The following is a 12,382-nucleotide window of genomic DNA, read 5'->3' on the forward strand; positions in this document are numbered from 1 at the left end:
CATGTAAACCAATTTTTCTGGATCTGCCCCTGAAATAGGGCGCTCCGACAGGACGAGTACAGCCAAAATACTTACACTGGAGTAGGAGTTAGGGGACCTAGTTCTCAACCTTAGCTTTGCCAATAACTGACTCTGTCAGTTACTAAATCAGTAACACCATTTCCCCATCTTGCTGCATGAAGACTGAATTCTAAGACAGGGAAAAGGGCATTAAGGACTGAGGCCTCACAGGGCGGTAGTGCCTTGGAAGTTAACCCAAGTTCATTACCTTATATTTTTATAAGAATGCTCCAATATACCCAGAATTAGCAGCTGCAGAAGAACTCACACCTATTAACCATTTTCACACTAGGCTGCTGAGTAAATCACAATGTCAACTAACTGATATACAGTGAAAAACTGCCAAAAGGATAAATACTCACGTGGGCTTCCCTTTTAGGAATGTCTATATGATTTTCCCTTTCAGGAAAATAAAAATTTGGAAGCAGGAAAGTAGAATGAAGAGAGTTAATGAGATAATTCTAAAACCAAAGCATTAAGCACAATAGCTTTGGGTGCTAATTTCCTTTAAAGAGAGGCAGTATGGAGGACTGGAAATGGTATGGCCAGGCCTGAGACTGAAGCCCAGTTCTGCCACTCAGTAGCTGTGTAATCTCTGGCAAGTTATTTCATCTCTTAAGCCTTAGTTTAATTACAGAGATAACTTGTATTTGTAGAGTTGCTCTGAGGATTAATGACAAGGCAGGGGAGGTACCTCACACATAATGTTCTGTAAGTGGCATTTCTGCCAACTCTCACTGCTAAGTAGATCAATACACCTGTTAGGACAAGGGCAGGACCTCAGGACAGCTTAACACTTTCTCCTCTGGGCTCCTGCTTTTCTAGAACAACGCAGACACCCTTCCTGCTAGTATTTTAGGTTGGCCAAAAAGTTAGTTCGGGATTTTCTGTAAGATGTTATGGAAAAACCCAAATGAACTTTTGGGCCAACCCAATAATAGTTTCTTTCTTCAGATGACTCTCCAAAAAATTATTACCTTTTTCTTACGCATATATTGAAGGCTCATCTTCCTAAGTTTCTACTCTCTGGTTATCTTTAAGTATGCATTGCTTTTCTTATTTTGTTTTGAAAGCAGCTAAGGCGGCTAATGGCTACTCTCCTAAATTGTTTTATTTTTACTAGTTTTATTCTCATAGGGAAACCTTCTATCAAAATTACAGGAAAACCACACTGTATCCCTTGCCTAATGATAGATGAAATTTCCCTTTTTTAAACTAACGGGATACCTTGGGAGGTGATAAGAGTAAGTATATGGATAATTGTATTATTAACTTCTAATGGAACACTTTGATGCTTCTTCAGGATGTTTACATTGGTTATGCTTTTTTTTTCTTTCTCTTTTTTGAAGAAAACTGCAAATTCATGGGCAGTTGTAGGAAAGAAAACAGAGAGATCCTGTACATCCTCCTGTACAGAGAGGATGGTATATCATTCAGCCTTAAAAAGAAATGAAGTTATATACACGCTACATCCTGCCTTCTCATCCTGTATAACCACAGTACAATATCAATACCAAGATACTAACATTGATATAATCCTTTCACCTTATTCAGATTCCACCAGCTTTACACGCTCTCCTTTCTGTGTGTGTCTGTGTGTCTGTGTGTATTTAGTTTATGCAATTTTACCACATGTGTAGATTCACGTGGCCACCACTACAGACAATGTACAGGACAGTTCCATCACCTTAAAGAGCCCTAATGTCGCCCTTTATAACCACACCCACTTCCCTCTCCCACACCCTCCTTAATGATCTCTGGCACCCACTAGTCTGTTCTCCATTTCTATAATTTTACCATTTCAAGAATGTTATACAAATGGAATCATGTATATCAACCTTTAGGATTGACTTTTTTTCACTCACCGTAATTCCCTGGAGACCATCTATGTTTTGTGTTGATCAATAGTTTGGTATCTTTTATTGTTGGGTAGTATTCCATGGTATGGATGGACCAAGTGTGTTTATTTTATTTGCATTTTACAAGATATCTGGTTTGTTTCAAGTTTTGGGGCACTGCAAATCAAGAAGCTATGAACATTAGTGTACAGGTGTTTGTGAGAACATAAGTTTTTATTTCTCTGGAATAAATACCCAAGATTGCAATTGCTGGGTAATTTCATAATACAATGTTTGTTTAGTGGGTTTTTTTTTCCGTCTCCATAAAGACTGTCAAAAATTGCCATTGCGGAATATATTCCCCATTATGGCGGGGTATTGGGAAAAGTTTTCAGTTAGCAATAATTGCACTTTGGGTAAACCTCATTGGCTGTAATGCTGCCACTGTGCAAAGCTAATACAAGTTTAGTTTTTAAAGACTCAGTTAAACTGTCTCCAGAGAAACTGTATCATTTTATGTTTCTACCAGCAATGTATGACTGATTCAGTTTCTTCACATCATTATCACTATCAATGATGTCACTATTTGGTGTTATCACTAAATAATCGCTGTTATTTGATGCTATCAGAATTTTTTATGTTAGCCATTCTGATAGTCATGTAGTGATATCTCATTGTGGTTTTAATTTGCATTTCCCTGGTGGCTAGTGATATTGAGCATCTTTTCCTATGCTTATTTGCCATCTCTATGCCCTCTTCAGTGAAATGTCTATTCTTGTCTTTTACCCATTTTCAACTTGGATTTCTTTCTTTCTTTCTTTTTTACAGTTGAGAATAAAAAAAAACAGTTTGAGAGTTCTTCATATATTCTAGATACTAGTCTATTTTTGGACATGTAGTTTACTAATTATTTTCTTCAAGTCTGTAGCATTTCCATCCTCTTATATAGGGTCTTTTAAAAATCATTTAAATTTATTTTCACGTATGTGTGGTAAAATACGCATAACAAAATTCTTACCATTTTAACCATTGTAAGTGTACAATTCAGTGGCACTAAGTACCTTCATATTTTTGTGCAACCATCACCATTATTCATCTCCAGAACTTTTTCATCTTCTCAAACTGAAACTCTATACCCATTAAACGATAACTCTCTTCCCTCCTCCCTCAGCCCCTGTATCCACCATTCTACTTTCTATTTCTATGATTTTCACTACTCTAGCTACCTCATGTAAGTGGAATCATACAGTAGTTGTCTTTTTGTGTCTGGCTTATTTCATTTAGTATAAGGTTCTCAAGGTTCATCCATGATGTAGCATGTATATAACTTCATTTCTGTTTTTTTTATAATTTAAATTTATTTATTTATTTTATTTATTTATTGACTGTGTTAGGTCTTCGTTGCTGCACACGGGCTTTCTGTAGTTGCGGTGAGTGGGGGCTACTTTTCATTGTGGTGCGCAGGCTCCTCATTGTAGTGGCTTCTCTTGTTGTGGAGCACGGGCCCTAGGTGTGTGGGCTTCAATAGTTGCAGCACGTGGGCTCAGTAGCTGTGGCTCACGGGCTCTAGAGCACAGGCTCAGTAGTCGTGGCGCACAGGCTTAGTTGCTCCATGGCATGTGGAATCTTCCCAGGGCAGGGCTCGAACCCATGTCCCCTGAATTGGCAGGCAGATTCTTTACCACTGTGCCACCTAGGAAGTCCAACTTCATTTCTTTTTAAGGCTGAATTGTATGTATATACCATATTTTGTTTACCCGTTCATCTGTAAATGGACACTTGGGTTGTTTCCACCTTTTGGCTATTGTGTATAATGTTGCTATAAATATATATATGAAACATACACAAATATCTATTCATATCCCTGCTTTCAATTCTTTGGGGTATATACCTAGGAATGAAATTGCTGGTACCTGGTGGTCGCATGGTAATTTTTATGTTTAATTTTTTGCGGAACCCCTATGACAGCTGCACCATTTTTTTTTCCCACCAGTGATGTACAAGGGTTCCCAGTTTCTCCACACCCTCACCAACACTTGTTATTTTCCGGTTTCTTTTTTCTTTCTTTCTTTTTTATTTATTTTTTTAAGCTCTTTATTGGAATATAATTGCTTTATACTCTTGTACCAGTTTTTGAGGTACACCAAAGTGAATCAGCTGTATTTATACATATATCCCCATATCCTCTCTTTCCTTTTTAAACAGGGATTGTGTCAGATTTTATTTCTTTATTTATTTGGCCACACTGTGCAGCTTGTGGGATGTTAGTTTCCCAACCAGGGATTGAACCTGGGCCTTTGGAAGTGAAAGCATGGAGTCCTAACCACAGGACCACCTGAGAATTCCCTATTTTCTGGTTCTTGCTAGTCTCCAGAACTATTTGTTTAAAAGGCTGTCTTTTTAAATTTCTCTTTTCTTTTTTAAAGAACTTTTATTGAGATATCATTGACACAATAAACTGCATATATTTAAAGTGTACAATTTGATATTTTTTTTCTTATTATGTATATGTGGCAATCCCAATCTCCCAATTCATCCCACCCCAACCCCCTCCACTAAATTTCAATGAGTTCTAACTTACCATGTTTTCTTTTTGTGGATCATGATTTCGATGTCAAGCCTAAGAACTCTTTGCCTAGCCCTTAATATCGAAGATTTCCTCTAGTGGTTTTTTTTTTCCTAAAAGATGTGTAATTTTACATTTAAATCTCTGGTCTGCTTATATCTTTTTAAATGATAGATTTCTATTGCCTTATTCAATTGGATTAGACCCTAGGCCATTTATAAGTCACTTTAACAAGGGCCAGGAAAAGGTGATGAGCAATGTCAGTCTTTTGACTTAGTAATGAGTAGTAAAGAAGATTCTTATAATGAAGAACATATATTTAAGCCGTAATAATCCTACCGTGCCAGGTTCTTTTGGCAACTGATGAGTATGAGGTTAAGAACAGACCAGTGAGGTGTATGTGTATAAATGGAGGAAGCTCCCTTACCTACTTCACCTCCCCACCCACTTTTGAGTTATCATGGAGACCAGGAGATCAAAGTTAAAAGCTCTTTCAGTACCAGCTCCTGGTTTTGTTAACCTACCAATACCCCATCTGACATATCTTGATCCATTTACTTCGTTCTCCCTCACTGGTAGGACTGTGTTAACCAAAGAATGGGACTCTGTTACATATATGTTTCTTGCCCAAAATAATCTATTTGTCTTTCCCTAGCCCATACTCAGCTGATATGGGCTAAAGAATCAAAGAGCCTGCAATAGAAAAAACACTGATATGCTCTCTACTTTCTGTGCTGGAGGAGGACTCCTGGAGTTGCCAGGAGATGAACGTTTGGTTTGGTTTCATAAGCTGTTCTGGCTTGATAAGTTCAGGTGTTTGACCGGAAGTACTTTTAAAAGAAAAAAAATGAATAGATCTATTCAGTCAACTCTCTTCACTGCCTCAATGTTATCTGAGAATTAAAAGTTAAAACTGAGAGGTGGTTCTCTTTCTCCCATCCTTCCAAACACCATTAAAATAAACTGGCCCAATGCTGCTAGTCACAGTAGAAAGTGTCACACAAACTTTACTTACATTTCCAAGCAACACCTGCTAGAAGGTCACATGTTACCTACCCGCTAGGAGGTCACATTTTTCCTTCCCTTTTAAAGAAAGAGGGGAAGAAGAAGGACTACCCTATACTCCTAAGATAGTTTTATCTGTGCGCTCTGATTTATACTTTTAAAATTTTTGTGTAATATTTACTCTATTCATACTAATCTCCCAATAACACATCATAGGAAAAAACTTCGGATAATTGCTCCCATGTCCCAAATGGTAAACTGTATCTGGAACAATGTCACCTAATGCGTTTCTGACAAAAGGAGGAAAAGAGCCAGAATTGCATAAACCTTCTCAAAAGGGTTCTGGCATTTAGACTTGGTTTTGAAGACTCTCCCCCAAATGGTGTCATTTATCCAAATGATTTGCAAAGCTGTTATCCAGATGGTCAAATCCTCCTCAAATGCCAGTACTGCTAATCTTCTGTACATTTCTATTGCATGTTCTTTTCTTCCAATAAATAGCATTCCCAAAGTTTGAGTGATCTTCACTCCCTTACATGGAATCTGTGGTAGGAGTGGGACGGCACAGTGGGGACTGTAGAACACTTGGAGTCAGAGGCTGAGAATCTCCATCTGCTCCCTGCTTCCCTGAAGCTCTCCATCTTCCTCAGAGAGAAAAATGAACTGTCAAAGGTTTGCAGTGGCTCTGTTGCTCTGTAAGTCTTGTAGCTTTAATGCTCAAGAGAATACTTGGTCATTTGAAAATTTACAGTCTCTTGGAAGGAAACAAAGTGTTACCTTAAGCCCATATTAGCTCCGCACCCAAGGCTCCAACTACATGAACATGATTTGAAAAAGGGGTCTTGATAAAGTTGAGGTCATATAGTCATACCTTTATCATCAAATTCCAAACAGTTTGTTCTTATAGTATAATCTAATGAAGATATTCAAGTCAAAGAATATAGCATACTGTTACCAATGATAATCCTTGAAGACAAACTTTCTGCTCTTTCAGGTGGTGGCAGAACTCCTCTAAGCCACAAATGGAAAAGTAAAGCCCATTGGATCATCTTCATTTACAGATTTTAAAACTTTATTAACGAGAAACTACTTATGACAGTGAAATGTCTCAAGAGTTAAGAGAATATCTTCTGGGGCTGGAAACGATTTGCTTTTTATGAATTAGAAGGATTTTGCGTAACCTAGGATAGTAGCGAGAGGCAGCTAGAGTTCATGGATTCAGAAGCCAGATTACCAGGGCTTGGAATCCCAGCTCTACCACTTACTACAGTGTTTGTGTGACCTTGGTTTTTCAGTCCTCTTTGTGCCTCAGTTTCTTCATCAGTAAAGTGGGAACGGTAATAGTACCTACCTCATCGGGTTTTTATAAGGGTTGAAAATACATTTAAAGCTCTGATAACAGTGCCTAGCACTTGATGGCTTTTCAATAAGTCTTAACTATATGCCACTGCAAGTGATGTTCAGGGTCTTCAGTTATCTTTCTTCAAGTTTTGTAATTTATCAGGAAATAAGCTCTCTGTCAAAGCAATTTTTCATTCTGCTCTCAGGGCCAGCTGGCCTGGAGCAGGAAAGATTAACGAGTCACCCATTAATGACCAGGATTGTCGCTGTGTCTATGAACCAAGAGCATCCTTGATTTTTTTTTAACCTTCTGGGAGACTTGACTTATTTTCCATGTGTGTCATAGACAAATGTGGAGAGCTTGTATTATTTTGGAATCCATTTACAATTATAAATGGTAATGACAAGGACTATTTGTTTTGTTTTGCTTTGTCCTTAAAATGATAATAGGGTCTCAGATATAAGTCAGCATAGAGATCTGCAAAACAGCAAACTCAATATGCTAATAGTTAAAATTTTGCTTTCAAGATCCTGTTTGGGAAAGCATGATAGCTTGAGTGATCTGGTATCACCGTAAAAATATATGCCTTCTTCTAATCATATGGATATAAACAATACTATTCAAGCCATGAGGTCAATTTGGCCCAAAATAATTTCCACGAGCACAGGAAAGAAACAATATATTAATAAAGGAATTCTTTAAAATATTACCATCTCCAAAAGAATACGATAGTTTCTATGTAGAACCAATGGTGACTATTCCCCAATGTGCTCTTGATTTCTAAAATCAATCACTTTCATTCAATTGACAGATGACTTATAGGGATCCATTCATGCTAGTGGCCCAAATGATCCTTTTTCTCAGAAACAGATGGAACATACTGTCCTCACACCATTCATGGAATAATCTCAGAAGGAAGTCCCTTCTTCCTATTACAATTCAATAATATCCTCTTAGAGTTTCTATGCCGAGATCCTCCTCAGAGTCCATTCATATCTTCAAGAATATTAAAAATATTTCTCACATGTGGCAGATGTAATTGCCAACCCAACAATCACTTCTCTTTTTCTTAGCTAGCAGAAACTAGTTTTACTCAGGACAGCAATGTGTTCAGCTCAAGAGTGTGAGTCATGACCAGTATAAGCCAATCATAGCTATCTCATTTTCCTTAGACAAATATCTTTCCAGACTCTCTTGCTCCTGGCCAATGAGATGCAAATGGGAAGGATTTGCATCCCTGATAATGGAAAGCCTTTTTTCTGCTTACTCTTCTCCTTTCCTACTTGTGATGCAGTTGTGAAAGTATGGTGTCTAGTGCTTTGGCAGCCATCATGTAACCATGAGACAACAAACACAAGGACCCAAAACCAACATACTGAGGATGGCAGAGTAGCAGATGGAAAGAACTGACTCCTTGAACATCACTGAGACAATGCACTAAATTCCCGATATCACCAGTTCCCAAACTTCTTATAATGTGAACCAATTAAGTCTTTATTGCTTTATTACTGTAGGTTGGCATAGCATCAAAATCCACTCTCCCATTTTCCATTATAACTGGGCAAATGGCTGCTCAACTACACTATAATTAGCAGCCTCCCTTTCAAGTAAGTGTGGCCCTGTGGGTAAGTTCTGTCCAATGGAATGTGAGCGATGTCTCATACAATAAAAATGTTGTATTATATAGGAAAAGGTCTCTATTTTCTAGAGACGCACACAAGTATTTGCGGATTAATTGTCATAGTGTCTAAAATTTACTTTTAAAAAACTTCATCCATGGGGTGATGAAAGAATTTTAGAAATAGAGTGGTGATGGTTATAAAACATTGTCAATCTAATTAATGCCACTGAATTATATACTTAAAAATGGTTTAAATGGTAAATTTTATGTTACATATATTTTACCATAATAAAAAAGTAATTTAAAAAAACCTGCATCATCAAAAAAGGAGGTACCACATGACATCGATTAGGATGTCTATTATCAAAATCAGAACCAAAACCAAAAAAACCCAGAAAATGACGAATGTTGGTGAGGATGGAAACAAACTGGAACCCATACGTAGTACTGCCAGGAATGTAAAATAAGGCAGCTGCTATGGAAAATAGTGTGGTAGTTCCTCAAAAATCAAACACAGAATTACTATCCAGGCCAGTAATACATTTCTGGATACACACTCATAAGGACTGAAAGCAGAGACTCAGAGATATTTGCACACCATGTTCACAGCAGCATTTTTCAAGGTAGCTAAAAGGTGGGAGCAACCCAAGTGTCCATCAATGGATGGATAAACAGAATGTGGTGTAAACATACAATGGAATATTATTCAGCTGTGAGGAGGAAGCAAATTCTGACATACTATACAAAATAGACATTTTGCGGATATAATGCCAGGTGAAATAAGCCAGTCACAGAAGGACAAATACTGTGTGATCTCACTTATATGAGGTGTCTAGAGTAGTCAGCTTTATTGAGTTGGAAAGTAGAATGGTGGTTGTTAGGGGCTGGGGGAAAAAGCGGATAGGGAGTTAGTGTTTAATGGCTACAGAGTTTCAGTTTTGCAAGATGAGAAGAGTTCTGGAGAGGGAAGAAGGGATGGTTGCAAAGTAATGTGAACAGTACTTAATGCCACTAAATTATACACTTAAAATGGTAACTTTTATATGATATTTTACCACAACTAAAAAAAAAAAGGAACAGACACAAGAAAAATGTTACAGAAGATCTACATAGACATTTCTCCAAAGAAGACATACGGATGGCCAAAAGGCACATGAAAAGATACTTAACATCGCTAATTACTAGAGAAATGCAAATCAAAACTACAATGAGGTATCACCTCACTTGGGTCAGAATGGCCATCATTAAGAAGTCAACAAATACTAAGTGCTGGAGAGGGTGTGGAGCAATGGGAACCTTCCTACACTGTTGGTGGGAGTGTAAATCAGTGTAGCCACTATGGAAAATAGTACGAAGGTTCCTTAAAGGTAACTCTAAAAGTACAGTTACTATATGGTCTTGCGATCTCACTCCTGGGCATATACCCAGAGAAAACCATAATTCAAAAAGACACATGCACCCCAGTGTTCACTGCAGCACTATATACAATAGCCAGGACATGAAAGCAACCTAAATGTCCATCAACAGATGAATGGATAAAGAAGATGTGATATATATACACAATGGAATATTAATTCCATTAAAAAATAAAAAAGAATGAACTAATGCCATTTGCAGCAACATTGATGGACCTAGAGATTACCATACCAAGTGAAATAAGCCACACAAAGACAAATATCATATGATATTTATCTGTCAACCTAAGTGTTAGCTGTCAACCTAAGTGTTAGCTGTCAACCTAACTGTCCATCAACAGAAGAATGGATAAAGAAGATGCGGTATATATACACAATGGAATATTAATTCCATTAAAAAATAAAAAAGAATGAACTAATGCCATTTGCAGCAACATGAATGGACCTAGAGATTATCATACTAAGTGAAGTAAGTCAGACAGAGAAAGACATATACCATATGATATCACTTGTATGTGGAATCTACATAAATGATACAAATGAACTTATTTGCCAAACGGAAAAAGACTCACAGACATAGAAAACAAACTCACAGTTACCAAAGGGAAAGTGGGGAGGGATAAATTAGGAATTGGGGATTAACATATACACACTACTGTATATAAAATAAATAACCTACTATATAACACAGGGAACTGTATTCAATATCTTATAATAACCTATAATGGGAAAGAATCTATATATATATTTGAGTCACTTTGCTGTACACCTGAAACTAACACAACATTGTAAATCAACTATACTTCAATAAAAATTTAAGAAGATTGTTGGCTAGCTGTCTATGCAAACCCACTCTCCCCTTCTTCTACTGTGTTAGAAGAGAAACCAGGCATTTGGCTGCCTAGCCTCCTGTGCACTGGGAAGCAGCCCTGGGACTGAATTCATACTAATGGAATATGAGTAGAAGAGATGTGTGTCACTTCCTGGCCCGGCACACACATCTCTCTGACACTCATTTCCTCTGGGCTGAGATGGCGGTGACTAGAAAACGTGAAGTTATGTTGAGCATGGCCTGTCATGAATCTCTCCTCTCCCGCTGATACAGGACACCTGCCTAGGACTGATACGTGAGAAAACAAACTTCATTTTTAAGCCACATTATTGTTTTTGTTTTGCTTACAGCAGCTGAACCTCTTACCATAGCTAATACATTCAGATACTCTGTTCACCGCAGCCCAAATATTTTATCTGATACCTGCCATCATTTCCCATAAAAATGATGAAGTCACTCTGTCCACAAGCTACCGGAGAAGTATATGGATTCTTAGGTGACAATAATTTAAGAGAATCCTGTCCTGATGAATCAGATGATACCCAAGACTTCTAAGTGACTAAGTGTTTTCTCTAAGCACATGAAATAATTAAGGCCAGGGAACAGCTTCTTCACTTAGCAGTGACCAATATTTTACATATAATTTTAAAAAGTCTTTACAAATACACAAACATAGGTTTTTCCTAAAGAGCTAGTTGTATTTTATAGATCTGGAATCAAATGAATCCTCAGGGCATCCTGGGAGGTATAAAAAAGGTTGGGTAATAATAATTTTATTTTATTTTAATTTTTTCTTTATTTAGTTGCACCAGGTCTCAGTTGCAGCAGGCAGGCTCCTCAGTTGTGGCATGTGAACTCTTAGTTGCGGCATGCATGTGGGATCTAGTTCCTGGAATGGAACCTGGGCTCCCAGCGTTGGGAGCGCGGAGTCTTATCCACAGTGCCACCAGAGAAGTAAGTCCCTATTAATTTTATTTTATAGATGACAATGAAGTGATTGTTTTAACACTGCTGATTCACCAGTTCTAAAGAATCTTTTCTAGACTCTTTGCCACATGCAATTATTTCATGTACCTTCCTATCCCTAAGGCAAAAAACAAACACATAATAAAAACTACAAAGCAGTCTGACCACAGGCTAACTGAAAATGAAATCTTTGTGCCCAGAGGTCCCTGATCCAGAGCTTTAAAATAGCATCACAACAACCCCTTCTGACCCACAGTCACAGCTCCAAGTGCCAAAACAAACGATGACTCCTCACAATGCTGGCGCTTTCTTGCTGGGCTCTGACACCAACTCCTCGGGCCTGAAACAAAAGTGAAGCAAACCAGAGCATAAAAGAAATCCCCAAAGGATAGGTAAATTCAGTAAGTTCAAGAGATGGGAATCTGAGAAGGAAATTCAGGTAGAATCTTATGTGGCTCCTGGTAGGATGCTACAGCTGAAAAATGCTGGACTACTGCTGCCCATGACCATCAAGTCATGTATCTCCTTATCCAACAAACTGGCAGCTGCTCAGTCGATGTGATATATCAAAAGTGATAGTCAAAATGATAATTCTTCCACTCTCTGTTATAGTGGGAACATAGAACAGAGCTGGATCCCTGAGCATGTATCCTGAATCCAGAGTCTCAGGTTTTAAATCCAGGCCCTGCCACAGAATTGTTGGGTGATGCTGTGCAAATCGCTTAACCTCTCTAAGC

The 12,382-nt window shown here is 37.9% G+C and overlaps 1 protein-coding gene and 1 non-coding gene across 12 annotated transcripts in view; both read right to left on the reverse strand.

The window, feature by feature from the left end:
* TMEM150C (transmembrane protein 150C) overlaps positions 1-12,382 on the reverse strand; it is an 89,310-nt gene that overhangs the window by 25,460 nt on the left and 51,468 nt on the right. The window lies entirely within an intron of this gene.
* On the reverse strand, positions 2,217-2,354 carry LOC130850656 (U4 spliceosomal RNA). The gene has a single exon (XR_009053004.1). It is a non-coding gene; the product is annotated as a U4 spliceosomal RNA (small nuclear RNA).

Source organism: Hippopotamus amphibius, chromosome 3, assembly GCF_030028045.1.
Source record: "Hippopotamus amphibius kiboko isolate mHipAmp2 chromosome 3, mHipAmp2.hap2, whole genome shotgun sequence".
In the NCBI taxonomy this organism is placed as follows: Eukaryota; Metazoa; Chordata; class Mammalia; order Artiodactyla; family Hippopotamidae; genus Hippopotamus; species Hippopotamus amphibius.